Genomic DNA, 17712 nt, shown 5'->3' with positions numbered 1-17712 from the left:
CAAGATCACAGCATCGCCCTGTTTATTTGGGGTTTATTTCGCAACAATGACCGGCTCGCTGTACATTATCCATTACATAGTTATAGGTCCGGGTCCGTATAAGTCGGCGTCTGGGTTTGAACCCGCACCACAATCCGCCTATTTGCGACCTCTGCCCTACAAACTCTGTCTCTGTTTGCACGTTTGCTTGGTGGATTCAGAATATTAAGCGCCATCCCACATCCATTCTGGGTAATTTAAGTGAACTATGAAATGCTCCAACAATGCATCTGCTCCAGTCCTTACTTATGATACCCCACTCAAACAGAAGTGCAAGTATCGGAAAATCAAGGAAACACCATAAAAATGTAAGTTTAATTTGTCTTGCCACTTTGTCAAATATTGTTTTGGTAATACATGAATATAGTTTGAAAGAAGATTAGAAGATTTTGGGAATACTCAGATACTATCAGCCATAATTAATCTTTATTCCACAATAAATTAGAGCTGCAATGATTAATCACTTAGTTGTCAACTATTAAATTAATCACCAACTCTTTTGAAAATCGAAATCGAAAGACGTTGAAAATAATCATTAGCTGCATCCCTATAATAAATACTGCAACACGACAATAAAATGTGACGATGCAGCAGTAGATTGTGTCACATTCAGAGCAAAATTGGGACAGGTTAAGATCAGTGTCTGAACAAAGGGAAGCAACGAGGGAGGCAGGTGGTGAGATGAGAGGAAACACGGGGACAATAATGTTGAATCAAAGATAAGTATGTTCTTCCTCTCCAGAGAAAACTATCTGCAGACCTGCACTTCTTGGCTGCTGCTGAGGCGGTTGTGTTTTGCACACACTATTGACACAAAGTAAGGCTGATAATTAAATTACATGTGTTGTGGCAGTCCTCAGATACTCTGAATCATTAGCACATGTACAGTAGGGGGGAGGACGGAGGCAGTCGTGAGAGACGGCTTGCAAGCTCAGATGAAGTTTGAAGCCTTTCCATCGTGGGCTACGTAATAAAGCTTAACAACAAACAAAGTGTTAGTGATGGTGTAAAACAGAAAGGAAGCTGGTGATTCCAGTGCGCCTGGCCACTGATTCGCTGACATTCTTCCTGGACTCGGTCCCACGCATCACTTTCAGGAGGGAGAAATAAAAGAGGGAAGAGAAAACATCAAGAGTTTTCCAGTTTGGCGTCTGCCCATCCATTATAACCATAAAGTCTTTCACACAATTCCTTTGAAGCGCATCACTGGTACGTGCTTCAGGGGCTTGTACTGCTTGCATGGGAACAGTCTATCTAAGTGACAGCTCCACAAGCTCTCTACAAACACACACACCGTCACACATGTGCATGCACACACATACATACATACACGCCGAGTAAGGCAGCTGTTTAAAACCATTACATCGCATTTGGTGTGGAGATAGAACAATGTTTCCAGATAGTAAATGTCTCCAGTGGATCTGTATGATGCCACGTCCCCTTAACTTACAGAAGACATTTAAATGCAACTAACAGTCCATTTCTGCAGCACATTAACCTGCAGTTTAGGGATGAAATCTCTCTCTCCGACTGCGGGCTCACCAGTCCAGTCCCTGTCCTAATTGAGTCAGCTCTCCTCTGCTGCTTGGACCTTATCGTATCACGCTTTCTAATTGACCTGCGCTGCTTCATAAGACAATGCGCCAGGAGCTTGACAAAAGTTATTAATTTTCACTTTGTCCAAGGCTCTGTCCCAATTAGGTCCCCTGGCTGGGGCCGACAGGGCGGCTAACGTGATTACAGGACAAGCTTATTAGTCTGCAGCAGCATCGAGGAGCAGGAGGAAGACCCTAAATGAGAACACACAATGTAGTGGGCGATTACTAGAAGTCTGCAGCACACTGGGACTGTTCTATTCTCATCTAATACATACACACATATAGTATACCAGGGCTCAACAATAAGGATTGCCCCATTGCTCAGGGCAAGTAAAAGGCCACTTCAGGCTAGTAAATCTAGCAACTCACTAGCCAGATTTGGCGAATGGTAAAAAATAATCAAACACCTTTTTTTTTCCGGAGCTGATGATAGAAGTAGCTAAGGAGTGAGCCATATAACTTCTTTATCATCTCTGTTGAGAGTTGTACATACGCAGTACCGATCAGGCACTTGAGAGAAAATGGCGAAAGGTAAAGACAAGGAGTGTGTTCCAATCCGCGTACTTCTGTACTTACACTTACTATTTTGAGTGCATAAGTGCGTTCACACTGGGAAGTACGGCAAAATGCAGTGCACTCAAAGTACCCGGATGTTGTACTCAAAACGGTCAGATCGTTGAGTGTGGAACGCTGGACACTTTCCACACTCAATTGTCGCCATCCTGGCTACGCAGCGGAAGGGGCGGGACCACGACCACTATTCAAACATACGTAGATAACAGAATAAAACAATACAATACATAAACATACCGGTGCATTTTCAGCCAACAGGAGGACACATCGTAGGCGTAGGCAACGACGCTGGAAATGTAATTTCCACTCTGCTTTCATTTCTTTCTTCAACAAAGCAGGCAGATATTTTGGCGGGAAGCGATCGTCATTTCCGGTCAGTGTGCCGCAGAGTATTCGATTTGAGACGATCCTACCCCGTTGAAATTTACGCACTACTCAAGTAAGTACAGAGTGCACACAGTGCACTACATTGAAGTGTACTTCAGGAAGTACGTGGATTGGAACACAATCAAGGTTTATGAGCTGAAGCACAAGCGAGCATTTCAGTTATCCTGGAACCAGGAGTTTACTTGGATGGCATTTAAGGATGTGGCCAAAACTCCAGATTAATTGACTTAAATAAAGATTAAACATGACAATTAACTTTGGTCTTTGTTGTTATTTCATAACCGCCAGTAAGTAAAACAATTTGTATAAGGGCAAGTACATTTCTGACCCACTCGCCCTACCGAGCAAGTGAAAAACAACATTAACGCTGAACCCTGGATACTGTATCCTGTTAATAAAATTAATTAATAATCTACAGTATTTTGGTAACATCATACTTAAAGTTGTAAGAACATTTCATAGATCTTTTATTAAACTGTTTTGATTTCAACACATCGCTGTAATTCATATTCCTCATGGTCTAGCCGGTCCTTTCCAAAGGTACGCAGCTGTAACTGTGAACCAGGCTGCATTAAGGCGGTAGTCACAGTGAGTCTGGGGGTTGGTTAAGGAGAAACCATGCAAGCCAGTGCTCAGTGAAAGTTCACCAGATGCCAGGAGCAATGGCATCACTCCAGTCCTGACTCCCAGCCAAATCACTCTCAACTGGGAAGTGAGTGGACAAGCTGAAAGGGAACCAATCGGACCCAATTACATATAATTGCCCCAAGTCCATCACAGTTTGGTCTGAAGCTTCTACTTTTGTTTTCTCCATCACCTCAAACTCAAGGTACCAAATGGAAATAGTAGCTACTAAATTCAACAAAAAATGCACAAAATGGTGGCCCTTGTTGTTCTGCTCTGCTCGACACATTCATGTATCGTATCTATTTGTGCATTCAGTGCATGATAGAAAAGAAGATTTTCAACATCAAGGATTTCAGCAAATTTTGGTACCTCAAGCCTCCTGAAAAGTAGCTGATGCTTCTTCCAAAGAAAAGTCACAACAGCAGCATGTATTCTGAGCCCCCTTTCAAGTTTAGTTACAGTGCTGTCATGTTCAATCAAACGAGGATTAAGATGGGAGAGATTTGAAGCCAGCTTGTTGAAAAGAGGAAAAAAAAAAAAGGAGTAAATCTTTAGATGGCGACTTCAATAGCCCTGAGTGGAAAATTACTACCGCACTACCATGCCCGTGGGGGCCGTTTTAATGACAGCTCACAAAGATTGGCTTCACCCACCACGATTAAGGTTACCCTTCATGATCAGAGGCAGAGCAATACAAACAGTTAGTCCAGGAAAACAAGAGAGAGGTTTCACACAAAGACACCTGCCCACTCAGCAACTTCTTGCACAGTTTCAGCCACGGGGCCTCGCCTGTAGCTACCTGGCTAACAAGTCCAAAGTCCTGTGTATGATAGGAGAGTGACAGCAGCCTGGCAAGCTACCTCTCTCTGATTAATATTTCATCTTGGAACTTTGGCCCTAAGATGTATCAGAGTTGTGTGAGTCTTAGATGACTTAGTGCTGAGACTACAAAACCAGGGACTTCAACACTATTTAAAATCTGTCTCTTGCAACTTTTTTTTGACAGCATGTCAAATGTTTTCACCAACAAAGAAAACTGCTTTTGCTGGTGTGGTCACTGTATTTTTAACCTGATGGTCATAACACATATTAATCTTATTATTAAGTAATCGCTGAAAAATGCAAATCTTGCAGAAATGTAACACTTAATTTGTGTAACAAATATGTATCACCCCAAAAAGAACTGCAACAACTTATGTGACATAACAGAGCATGGGAATGGCCATCATATAATTCTATCGTAATGTTCTTAACCCTTAAACACGTTCACAATATATTTTAATTAATTATTTTAAATTTTAAATTCAGAACAACATGACACACAGTGCTGAGCAGCATCTCAAATTAATCTGCAGGTTCCCAGCTTTCAGATGATGCACACCACTTCTATGTGACATCTACTGTTGACCTGCTATCTCACCGTAAAGACCCCCTGCAGCCGGGGTCTATGGTAAAGAGGGACGGAGTAGAGAAGGTTAAAAAACAACTGAATAACATAGTATTGTGGAGAGATAGAATTACAAATATACACCATTTCAAATTTGTCTGGAAATTTAGACAAAAAGGAAATTTCATAGATTTCCATAGATTCTGGGCCAAAAATTGCACGTCTGGCAAATTAAAGTTGCATTCTGCCCTTTGCTCATCCATCACTGGTGGTTTACTGGCAGAACTCTGGGGGTAAATATTTCTCTTATCAGATTTTCCTGGCAAGCACCCCTGGTATATAGCACAATTTATCATATCCACTTACAGCACAACATAATGAGGCATAATAAACAAGGCGAACCTTCATTTGATTATTTTCTTGTGGAAAAATACATTTCTGAGGGTTCGAAAAAATTTCCTGTTCAGGGACCTAGCGGTGAGAACCGTGTCTCTGTTTAGTGTCCTGGCCTGGCTCGAAGGAAATACGATTAAATGAGTGTGAAATCAAAAGCACGGACACACAGCTGCTGGGTTCTGCAGTGTGTATTGCATCACCTGGTGGTCTCTCATTGTGGTTCTCAATCTCAGACGTGGGACATGTCTTGGTAAAGTGTCTAGCATTTTTTTTTTTTCCCCTGAATGTTTTATTAAAATATTTACCCATGCTGCTCTGTCACTTGGAGAAAATGAGAAGACGAGGATGCACAATCAATAAGCAGCAAAGGCAAAGTCCAATTATGTAAAAGTGTAAATTATAGATTTGGTGTGATGCCAGGGACATGGACACTCTATTGCTCTCTTGCTCTTTCTCTCTCTCTCTCGTTCGCATGCACACAGAAGCAACCAAGAAGAAAATATGAAATTCTAATGTTTTGAGCCACAAGCTATTTCAAGTGCAGTGTGACTACATAGTGTACATGTGAGACCATATTCAAATTTGGACTCTTCAGCGTTGGGGCGCACATTTTTGCTGAAGGTTTATGAAAAATGCATCTATTAATTCATTATTTCGATTGAACCTGTATTATAAAACCCGACGCTGAAACACAACAGTGATTCTGTCTGCCTCAAGTTTCTATTTCCATAATTTAATTGAGGTCACAAAAGCAGCTTTGAAGAAAGTCAAAAGTTATGGGGCAAAAGCTTCGCCATATGTTTGCATTGACCTTTAATTTTGTGAAATATGTGTTACACAATCCTCAGCTTCCATGGGTCAACCTCAATGATTATTCACAGCGAAAAACTAGCAGCTGTTGACTCCGACAGCCACATTCCTCTCTAGCCTCCTGCGTTTCAATTTGTCTTACAGCAAAAAGCCCTTCCGTTTTTAAATACCAAGCAGGGCTTTTTCCCACACAGGTCCTGCTGAGGTGAAGAATCCCACTCCTGCCACCACAACAGCAGATACGCCAGGGTCTTCTGAGAGGTTAAAACATTCTGCCGATGTTGGAGGAGGAGAGATGAAGAGAAGGGGGAGGGAGGAGAAGAGGGTCTCTCTGACAGTCAGAAAACAGTCCCTCACAGCGTTCGCCCCAGCCTCTGCTGCAAAAACAACACTTGAATTCCTAACAGCGAGTGCCAGGTGGTCACAAGATGAATTCATCAGGGCAATGCATAACGCAAAAGGCAGAGATTATCACATTGCAGCAGCCCTAGGGCCATGGCAGCGCAGGCTGATTGGAGACATAGAAGGAGGCCCAGGAGAGGCGCTGGTCTTCCCTCTGGCCAGCGGAGAGGTGTCGGTCCACTCCTGGGAGACATGGAGGAGTAAGGGAGAGAGGAGGGAGGGGGTGGGTGGTTCAGAGTGATGGTTCACCTCGCTACAGGCGGCCCTCCCATTGGGGCAGGAGCAGGCTAGGAGAGGCCTGAAGGCCACACACACACACACAGAAATACACACTTGCATTCTGCTTTTCAAAAAGACACAAACACACAATGATCTTTCCTACCAGATCCTTGGCAACATTTTTTCTTATCATGGGACTTGCAGTCCCAACAAGATAAGGGTTAATATCAAACAAGAGTGCTTGTATGCTTTGCCACTGTAACCCTGCATTGTTGAATAGTTAAGTCTGAGTAGCTGTACTGGCAACTGTGTGTGTGTGTGTGTGTGTGTGTGCTTTTCAAAGGTGATGGAAATCAAGAATCATCTACGCTGTCCAACAACACCATGATGTAAAAACAGATACTACTGTCATTCAAGAGCTCATCAAAATGGCCATATGGGAGATATGTAAAATGTAAAGGGCATCCACACTGTGTCAGAGTGAGGGTAATGTATTCACTTATCTGCAGGGATGAGGCTTTATGTGCAAAGAGTCAAACTGTTTCACACTCACATCAAATGTTGTACATTATAGTGGTAGTTAATGGTTGCATGTCAGTCGTTTTACATTATCATTACATGACTTGTTTTGTTTGTTAATAATCTTAACATTTGTTTCAGCAGAAATAAGGAACAGTATCTCGGACCAACTCTCACTGCATGAAAACACTCATTTTCGTCCCCGTGAACACCCACAAACTTCACTAACTCCCAACAGTTAACGGACGTTTACAGCCTGTGAACTCCGCGTTCGCTTGCGCCATAAATTGTCATTTCTCTAGATCTATAGAAATCTTCGCAAACTGCACAGTAGAAACATCGTTCATATTACACAGGTTGAGTTCATTTTTATTCTCTGTTAAAAGCTAAATTAAAACAGATAACAAATGTAAATGTCAAAAGAAGAAAAACAAAATTAATATACAAAAAAGCATTTGGGTCACCTGTGAATGCTACGTAAGAAGAGCAGGGTGGCCATCCTTATAACGCGTCCTTGAGCAAGACACTGAACACCAAATTACTCCTGAAGATGGGCATGGAGATGTTGGACAAATGTGTCTGCCATATGAATGTAATGTTTAATGCCAAAGTATGTGTTTGAATTTGATTACATGAAAATAAAGCACTGCATTATGAATGTAAAGAGAATTATATTTATACATCTGCACCCTATTATGCCTCCCCAAATTTATATATGGAGAAATAAGTAATGCACACAATCCAATTCTGAACCAACTAAAACCACCAATACTAAGCTCTACCATCTACAGTACACAGATCTGAAACTCAGGCTCTTTTTGTAAAGACCTATATTTATTTGGTTGTCGCATCTTTGAGACAATGAATGAGTTTAATTATTATATACGATATGGTTGTGGCTATAAATCTTAATATTAAATAAATCGTGTTATGTGATGGCAACACTAAATAAAATCTGGAGGCACTTTCTCAAGTCTCCAATTAATTGTACTTTGGTACAAAAGTATCATAAACATGAACAGAACAAACGATATCGCAATAGCAGCAGGATCAGAGTTGCCACATATTAGGGCCTTTATGTAATTGTGGTAAAATAAAATTAAAAAAATATTCATGTTGCAATTTCCACAGCTGTTCAAAAACATTTTTAAGAGTTAAATAAAATATATTAAATATTGTCTATTCATTTTCTCAAAATGGTTGTTTTCTATTTGTTTTGTATATGAAGGATCATTAAATATTTATTAGATATTTACAACTGAAGCGACGATAAAGTGAAATATTACAAAATCACTTTACACTGTCAGGTTATGTTCACAACGTTATATTTCTGATTATAAAAAGGGCTCAGGCTATAAATAGGGATAGTATTTTATGACACTTTTTTTTACATGAGCCTGTTCATTTGAGGTCATCAAATCCCACGACGTATGTACTGTACATGCACAGTTACAATAAACAAATCAATGCGTCAAGTTTGCCTCTGAAATATCCAATATTCATGGAAAGTAGTGCACATCTTTTCTGTTCAAGTAAAATGTTTTTAGCAAGCTCCTTACGGATCGAGGGAAAGATAAAAATAAAAACCCCGACCTAAGCGATTGACCTTTTTAAAGCAACAATCAAACCCACCAGTAATTTGTATGTCGCCTGCCATTTCTACCCAGTGTTGTTCACTTTTCTGTCCGTGTTTCTTTCTCTTTGCTTATTCTACATAAATTATTGACTGGCTAATTTGGTCTGCTGGCCCTGTGAGACGCTGCAGCATCGGCATGACAGCTTTATCTATTAGACTGAGCCCAATGACAGCCTTGTTCCGGCTGCGTGTGTGTCTGCGTGTGCGTGTGTGTTGTGCCTGTTCATGCATGTACGTGTGTGTGTGTGTGTGTGTGTGTCATGTGTCTGTGTGTCAGTGTTGCAAGAGGGGTGTTGGGAGGGGTGGGGGGTGGGGGGGTCAGGCTCATTCTCAGTTGCATTAGCACAGGAGCAGGACTGGGACACATCAACATCTTAATCAATATGCGAGAGTCAATTACTGAGGAAGCGCGTGCTTAAGCAAGATCTGATTATTGGGTTCATGTTCAGTCCACCAAATGGACCGAATCAATGCGATGCGATATGTGCTATATACACCCCCCCTCCCCTCCCCCCACCACCCCACCCCACGCCTCACACACACACACACACTCACATCCCTCCTCCTCTCGTCTCCTGTCACCTCACCCCGTGCTCCCTCTCCACCCGCTGTCCCCCACCCTATCACATTCCTCATGGACACTTGAGGAAAGGAAGGGAGGCTGATCAAAGTGACAAAGAGGAAGGATTTATGCTCTGGTGCGGCAACTAACAGGACTGCGCTGAACTTGTCCAGACAGCACAAGTGTATTAAGATGAAAAGGCTGGCGGAGCTTCAAGCTCTCAACGACCCTTTAAATAAGTCATATTTGGGCAAGATTTATGAAGATAGAAGAGGGTGAAAAAGAACTGAGTATCATCTTAAGAGGATATCTGAACGTGCTCACTACACTCTACTAAACCAAAGCACACTTCATAGTGAATTCACCACTCAAGACGCTGGCTTTGCTTGTGGAGATACACTGAACACTTAATCACACTTTTCTGTGCATTGTTTCAACTGTGGATTTGAATTTGTCTGTCTCTGATGCGTGCTGTTGATTTTTGGGAGGCATAGCGGTTTCTGTTGCTTTTCATCATGTCATTCCAGCGCTTTGTAATGATATCCAGCATTCTGCAACTCCTCTCAACCACCCCGGTTCAATAACCAGTGAAACACAAGTGCGGAGATCTGCCTTTCACTGTAGTATTTTCAAGGGCTTTGTCTTTGTGTTTTAGATATCGGTGGGTGTGTTTTGTTTTTTTCTTCTTTTCAACATTTGGCTGTCATATTTGCTTTTATTGAGGATTCCGTTTGGTGTGTTGCTCCTGTCTATAGCCCGTCAACCTATCAAGACGGATCACACAGTGGGTTTGCCGCGCTTCCTCGCAGAGAAACCTCGCCACACCTCAGGCCCCTCCTTGGCCCGGGAAACCCCACCTCACTGTCGGACCACTTCTTTATTTACCTGACTGAAAAATCACACCTGGAACACGGAGGACGCAACAAAGAAAGAGAGGGCGATGAGAAGCTGGGTGGTAGGGAGAGGACCAACAAGGCAAGAAATCAATAGCCCAGAGATTTTTAACTAAGGTTTTTTTTTCCTCTCACTCTCTGTCTTTTTTTATCTCGTAAGCTGCCAAACATCACCAGTGAAACTTGCACGAGGCAGTCGTTGCCAGAGGGTGAATCATAGCAATATTGATTTGATTATGTAAAAGCTCGGTGGAACCTCAAGCCAGATGCAGAAATAACTCCTCACCTAGGTCCTGCGGGAGAGTACACACACTGGTTTGGAGGAGAAAGAGAGAGACCGAGAGAGGAGAGAATGAGAAAAGAAAAAATATATTGAGAGGATAAAAGCATAATTACTCCCCTCACAGCTAAAATACTTTTTTTTTTCTTATTTTCCGAATAGCTCTTCCTTTTGTGGCCCCCTGCCTCCCGTTCTCCAGCCTTGCTGGATGATAATTAACACCGCTCTACTGTGCTGAATTAGGAGCTGAAAGTTATGAACTCTGCAGAAGAATAGGCAGCTATGGAGCGTGCTACACTACTTGATCAGATCTGTGCATGAGTGTTTGAGTGTGTGTGTTAGTGTGTTACCAGACAGCACCACGGCTGTTAGGAAAGAAGGCGAAAGAAAAGGCAGAGCGTGCTTGGATTCTGATCTATGGCACCCTCTTCTGGACCCACTATCTCTGCCTATCCTCTCCTCAGAGAACACAACAAAACTTGATGATCTGCATGCATTTTCTTATTCACTAATAAACACTCTTCATGTAGAAATAAGTTAAATATATTTCTCTTTTTTTTCTAAAATACTGTAAAATGTTCAGACCTAGGCACACATGTAATCTTATATAATGTACAGTGTGATCTTTCAGTATAGCAACCAACAATATAACATTTCATAGACAATTTCTATATGTGTCGCAATCATCTTCTAAAATAGAGTTGTGAAGGGCTGCGAAAGATTAAGAAACTCCCATATAGGATTTGGCGACTAATTGCTGGCGTGCGTAAAGCCAGGTTAGACTAAAAACGCTCCTGGGCAGGCACTAATTGGGCCACCTTTTTTACAGTGCATTATGGGAGCCACTGATCCAGCGGTCTGTCTTTAACTGCCCTAAATTATGATTCCACCTCACTGAATCTCCACCCCATCAAATGACTGGAACATTGTGGTCAGCTCTCATAATTGGCCTGGGCTGGTATCTCATGTAAAATACTAATCAGATCACATGAGTGGTGGGAGTGTCTTCAAAGGGAGATGGGGTTTCACAGAATCTATTTGAGCGTGTGATTAGGTGGGTATAAAATGGGCCAGAATAACAGATCTCATTAGACTGGACTGTATGCCTACCCTCGCTTTTTTTCCCCCTTCCTGAGCATTTTACTCGTCTGGATTTCCTGTGAATTTTAAAAAGGCATCTGTGCTTGTTGGTACTGTAATGCAAAGCAGAGAGGTCTGAAATGCTATTGTACCCTTTTTTCTCCTGTGCTCTCTGAGGGCTCGTACAGTACAAGATAAAAATGAGGCACAAAGACACAAAAGACGTGCTGTTGCTTCCACTGTTAAAGAACAATAACTGTGTCTTCACTCTGATTTAATGGATTATTTAAATAAAAAATGATGAACAGATTATTTCAGAGTTTTCCATGGGTTGATTTTGGCATTAAGTTAATTTTATGAGTCATTGAAATTACATGTTCTCAGTGCTCTAAGTGGGCCGGTACTCATCTGTATGCAGTACCGGCTCTTCTACATTTTACTCCTTGGTACTCCTTTACCGTCACTTTTTCTTGTGCACCGGCACTTTTCATAAGCTGCCGATATGCTCTGACATCACTTTCTCACGCTGTCGCTCAACCACACACCCGCTACGCACACATTGCGCTGCTCTTATACCAACAACGTAATATGTTAACATGTGTATGCATTTAAATCCAGCCTTGGCCATTTTCACACGGTAGTAGGCCTACTGCAAGCATCAAAGCTTGTGTCTAGCATTTTACAAGTTATTTTCTTCATTTACGCTTGTTCGCAATGCGGGACAGGGGCGTAAAGAGGGGGGGCCAATGGCCTCTTGGACCCCCAACTTCAGGCGCCTATATTTATGTTGTGAACATCAGCATTTATCTCGTACTATCTTTTATTCACCGTAGAAATTCTGAATATAATAATGATTTGCTGATACCGGCCAATACACAAGGGTGAGAGTAAATAATTGTGAGTAAGAGGAGTACCGGCACTTCAAACGCTGCATGTTCTCCATGTTTTACACATTATTCTCTTCAATAAAAGGTCCCAATTTAAAACAATAAATAGATGTAATAACCTCAACTGACTCACATGGCAAACCAAGATATTTTGTTAATGGAAGGGAGGATAATTTTGGCTTATTTCACCTTTCAATTACCATAAACAGAAACAATTCAAACAAAAAATCTGATTTTATTTCTTTTGACATTTTTGCAGGGCCTCTTTATTCTGAAAATATCCACCTTGAATCCAACATGCTATTTAGCTTTAAAAGAAAATTGGAAAAGCAACCAGTAATTTAAACCGAGTTTGTCACCAATTGAATTTCTCCCTCATTCTGGATGATTAGGTATTAATGTGATTTAGTGTGAAGGAATGCATGGTTTCATACCTAACTGGCATCGAACGGTTTAAGAGTAAACATCAATTCCAGATGCATATACTCATATTACCAGGTTAATCAGCATTGATTTTTACTCGGATCAAGACAATAGAGAAAAAAGGGTGGCATGCAAATAAAATAAAAAGCATTTTAACCATGAGAAGCTGCGTACAAAGGGAACGTGAAGGACAGGTTGCACTTGAGGTTTGAAGTTAAGAAATTAAAAAATGTTCGTTTGTTCAAACTGATACTAATGCCCAGACTCCTCTCTCTAATTTATCTATTGCTGTATCCAGGTAGCTTGTGTTAGAAAGGAATCCTCTTTGCTATTGCCTCATAATAACATTGGAGCTCTTAATTAAGGTCTGTTTCAGTGAGAAGCCCTCGCTCCTGTAAGCCCCCTCTTCAGAATAAGGATAATTCCCATTCATTTGGAGGATCTCTTAATGATCACTCCCACACTGGACCCAACCTCCAAATAATACCATGCCTCAATCAGCATATTCCACAATCAATTCTGAATGGATTTCCTTTGCTGCTGATTACTTTAATAACTTCAACATATCTATTAGCAAATGGCCATGTGAATCTTTGTGATAATTATCATTTAGCTATGAAAGGGGAGGGGTGTAATTGAATTAGGGTCCAATATTGCTTTGCTCAATTATGGTCCGTGTTCCTTTTTATTATCTAAATTGTTGTTTCAATACAGTCAAAAAAATTGGGAGAAAAATCACTTAGATTACAATGTCAGATTAAGTTGTTTTTGCTGCTTTTGCTCACAAAGGAAAGACCACTATAATGTGCTATGTGAACCAATCTCTAATTACATCAGTGGTGCTCCTCAGATTTGAGCTCTGCGAGGGCTCGCACACTCCAGTGGGTACACACTGTTCTAATGAGTTCCGAGCACAGGATATAGACATATTTTACAAGGAGCTGAAACCTTGGAGGGAGGAAATTCTTGGATATAATTCCACCCATCCTAGATTTGGTTCAAACGCCGAATACCTGTGTGACATATCAACTGGAAAATGCTTCTTAGTGTTCAAATTCACTGTTTCAAAATCAAGAGTTAATGCCAAATTGGATTATTATTGGTGTAATATTTAAATGTATTGATAATGACAAAATGTCATACAACTTTAAGGTAGATAAAGGCCTTAAAATCTCCAACAAAAAAATGTGAAATTAAAATTAAAATCTGTGTAGATTTTAGGGGTGGGAATCACCAGAGGCCCCGCGATACGATATCATGATACTTGAGTCACGATACAACCTTATTGTGATTTAAACATTTTGCAATATGCATATGATATGAGTATTGCAATAAGATATATTGTGATTTATTCAACTGCCAATTATGCAGTTTGTCAACATCTGTTTTATCTAATAAGGCACAGTTTTCACTCACATATCTTGAGGTCAGAGGTCAAGGGACCCCTTTAAAAAAGGCCATGTCAGTTTTTCATCTCCAAAATTTTGCGTAATTTTAGTTAGTTAGAGTTCTTCCTGACGAGCTACAACAACATGGTTGGTACCAATCACTTTGTTTTCTAGTTTCATATGATATGGTATCTTCACTTTAGCGTTAAGAATGAGCCTGCTGTATCCTCTGAATGACAGAATAGCGGCCGTTGGATTGTTATTAATATTGCAACACAAAATATTGCGATACTACGCTGTATAGATGTTTTCCCTTACCTCTCGTAGATTTAAATAACATGAGGCATCACTTAAAAATTATGATGTCTCCATAATCTGCATACTGCATGATGTCATATTGTATGGTCAGGAGGATACATCATTCAGAAATCATTATCAGTTTACTTAGCACATATCTTTACAGCATGGTGTGACCCTTTGGACACCAGAAAGCGCCTGAAAAAATGAGAATATTTCAACAGCTGTATCCTTTTCTGCTCAAATCTGACAATGATGTATGTGTTATGTCATTGTTACTGCCTGCATATTTAAAAGGGCTGAAAAAAAAGAGACTATTTGGGCTAAAATGAGATCAGGCAACACCATCACAGTACATTACTAGAATAGGGCAGTTCCCAAGGACTTCACTCAACATCCATGCATCAACGCCAGCACATACAAACACAGTAGCTGCATTTGTCATCCCTGCTGACAGAAGCAACTGGAGAGTGTCATAAAATGTGCATTTGTCATGGCACATGCTGATTTGTCAGGAGACCATCATTCATAGTTCATAATGCTCTCCCTCTGTCTGCCTATCCAGCAACGTTAATGTTGTTTAAATGCCCAATGGAGCTGCACTACACCAGATAGCATCCATCTCCACCAATCAGTCAATCAGTACCTGGGAGAGCCCCCAGAGAGCCGCTGGATTAGGTCAGTTAGGGTGCTCTCTGGTCTAGTTAGTGGATTAAACCCCTCTCTCAATAGAGCGAGCCACACGAGAAAGGTAGCGCAGCTGAAAAGTAGCATTTCCTCTGTAGCGTATTTGTGGCTTGTGGTCTCCAATGTGTTCTTAATTCCTAGGACAGATGTAATTGTTGAACTGTTGGCTGACTGTGGTCTGGTCCTGTGTGGAGCGAGTCTGTGTTGTGTTACATTTCGTCACAGAAAAATATGGAAGAAACAAGTTGCATTTAAAATGTAGCACTGCTGCTCATGGATGGAAATGACCCTTGAACCTGAACTGTTGTCTGAGATCTTTATCATTATCAACTCACAGTTTACCCTGTCTGCTGCACTTAACTGTGGAATAAACAGTTTGTGTCGTGCTCCAAAAAGAAGTTACTTGGCTTTCTTTTAAGGGTCAATTAGTACCAATGATGAGTATAACATTTTGAAGAACCTTATTGTCTACTGCTCCCCTCATCATGAGCTTAGTGGAGAATCCCCGGAGCAAAGGGTTTAAGATAGGACACATAATTCTGCTGGGGGAACTCACGGGGTCACTGAAGGTACACAGGCTTTTTCCCCTGACGCATAAATACAGAAATTAAAAACACTGCGAGGAAAAACAAGCAAACGCTGCAATTAAAGGCCAATTCTCCTCATATAAAGCAAAATAAAAGCACTGTACAAATGGCAATAAACTGCGGATAATGACCTCAGGATGCCAAAGTAATATTTTTCCCCCCCTTTTTAATTGTAGTTGTATTCGCCCTCACCGTTTCATGTTATGGGGTCGGGCTTTTTAAACTTTTCACAGCTGTGTGGAAGGGAAGGGGACAGCATCCCGAGGCGCTTTCAGGCCCTGGTGAGGGGAGTCACTGTGCCAGCTCCCAAGACTTGGATTCATTAGCCGCTTTAGCAGCGCAAACATTACCTTAAATGGTGAGGCCATGTGCTGGCAAGGACCCACTCTCGCCTTGTTTCAATTACATGGAATCAAACATTGCAGGTATGCTAGGCACAGGGTCTTTATTGAAAGAGGGAAAGGGAGGGAGAAAGTGGTTTACAAAGCCCTTGCCCTCCCTCGCCTGTGAAAGCCGCCCTTGTTTTATTTGAAAACTATTGTACAACAAAAGAAAGTGGTAGTTTGGCAAACAGTTGTGTTTTCAGTAACAATGTGATTTCTTTTTTTTTTTCCTGTAACAAAGCTGTGCTAACTATTATATGTAGAGTTTTATAGCGAGGCTCCTTTGATTTTATATGACTTGTCAGCCTTGTTAAAACGTCTGAAAAGATTAGAGTTGGATTATACGTGTCACTCCCCACATGTATGTGTTTCATTATGAATCTTGGACTGATCCTCAATATGCAGAGCAGCAATCGGGCTGTTTGCATTGTTCTCGGGACTCCTGGAGTGCCCACAGCTGGTGCCAAAACAAGGCCTTGTACCTTCTTGGCCCTACACCACTAAACAGCTCTAATGTGCTCACACATCTACGAGGAGTCTTTACAGGTAATGAGGTCACTGCGTTGGAAGGGGATCATGAACACATTTTTATAATGTGACCCAACTGGAGGGAATTAGATGGTATGGCAAGTCGGTACACTGAAAAACAAGAAAACTCGCACTCACATAGAGGGTAAGGTGCAAAGCTTAGGAGTTCAGAATATATAAAAATGGCAGCCAGGTTTTATGATAAGGTGGTGAGACCGCTATAGCACATACAGTTGGAAAACTATGCGTTTGTACAGCCAATCTAACGCAACAATCTGCAATCTGTTAACTGATATATGCCCTATCTAGCAAGATGAAGGAAAAAAATAAAAGTTGATGTGTTATACATTAACTTGTACTGTCTTTGGAATGAACTACTCCATGACCATGCCAAAGTCAAGATACTCCCTACTGCTCAAGCATTAATTTCCCTGTTGTGTAAGCCTGCGTCTAAAACAGAAACATTCATACACAGTGAAGCATTTATCTTTTCCAAATAGTACTGTAAAGCATTGCTACGCTGATTGGTAACACCGACTGATTGACAGGTCTTTAACCTCTTTTAGCCGACTGAGTTGTGTGTTAAAACGCTGACTTTAAAAACTTCATAAAATGCTGCGGTGGTCTTTTTTTTCCGAATTGTTTCTAAAAGATGAGGCCTTAACGCTACTAAAACAACACCCCAAGTGTAATTTGTCCAAACAATGTTTGTTTTGTCCAACAATGATTTCAAGTTTTGAGAAATTGTATTTTTTTCTTTAGAATATTTTTGACCGTTTGCATATTGACTGTACATACTTGACTTTGGATTCTTTTTTGTTATCTTATTTACATTTTTATTGATCTTATTTGTTATTATCCAAGTTTTACTTGATCATATTTCATTATTGTAATAACACTACTCCATTTGGAGTCAAAATTATACAATTTAATTGTTTTTTATTGATTTTATACTGTGCACAATGGTAGACTCTGATGATGCACAGGGTAAATGTCATGGCCAAAGGCTCGATTGTGTGCACATAGCCTCATGTAGCGGATATCAGTAGTATTTTATAGCCAGATTCCCTTTCAAGAGGTAGAAAACCCATTTGGTACACTTTGGGTATCCAAGTGGCCAAATG

General features: G+C 40.9%; 1 long non-coding RNA gene across 2 annotated transcripts in view; it reads right to left on the bottom strand.

Annotated features, from left to right (window-relative positions):
* The window catches only part of LOC141764263 (uncharacterized), a 162445-nt gene that overhangs the window by 94211 nt on the left and 50522 nt on the right, over positions 1-17712 (bottom strand). The gene's annotated exons all lie outside the window — the stretch shown is intronic.

The sequence above is a fragment of the Sebastes fasciatus genome, chromosome 3, assembly GCF_043250625.1.
Source record: "Sebastes fasciatus isolate fSebFas1 chromosome 3, fSebFas1.pri, whole genome shotgun sequence".
In the NCBI taxonomy this organism is placed as follows: Eukaryota; Metazoa; Chordata; class Actinopteri; order Perciformes; family Sebastidae; genus Sebastes; species Sebastes fasciatus.
Note: the sequence above shows the minus strand (reverse complement) of the source record. Positions and strands in the feature narration are given on the sequence as shown.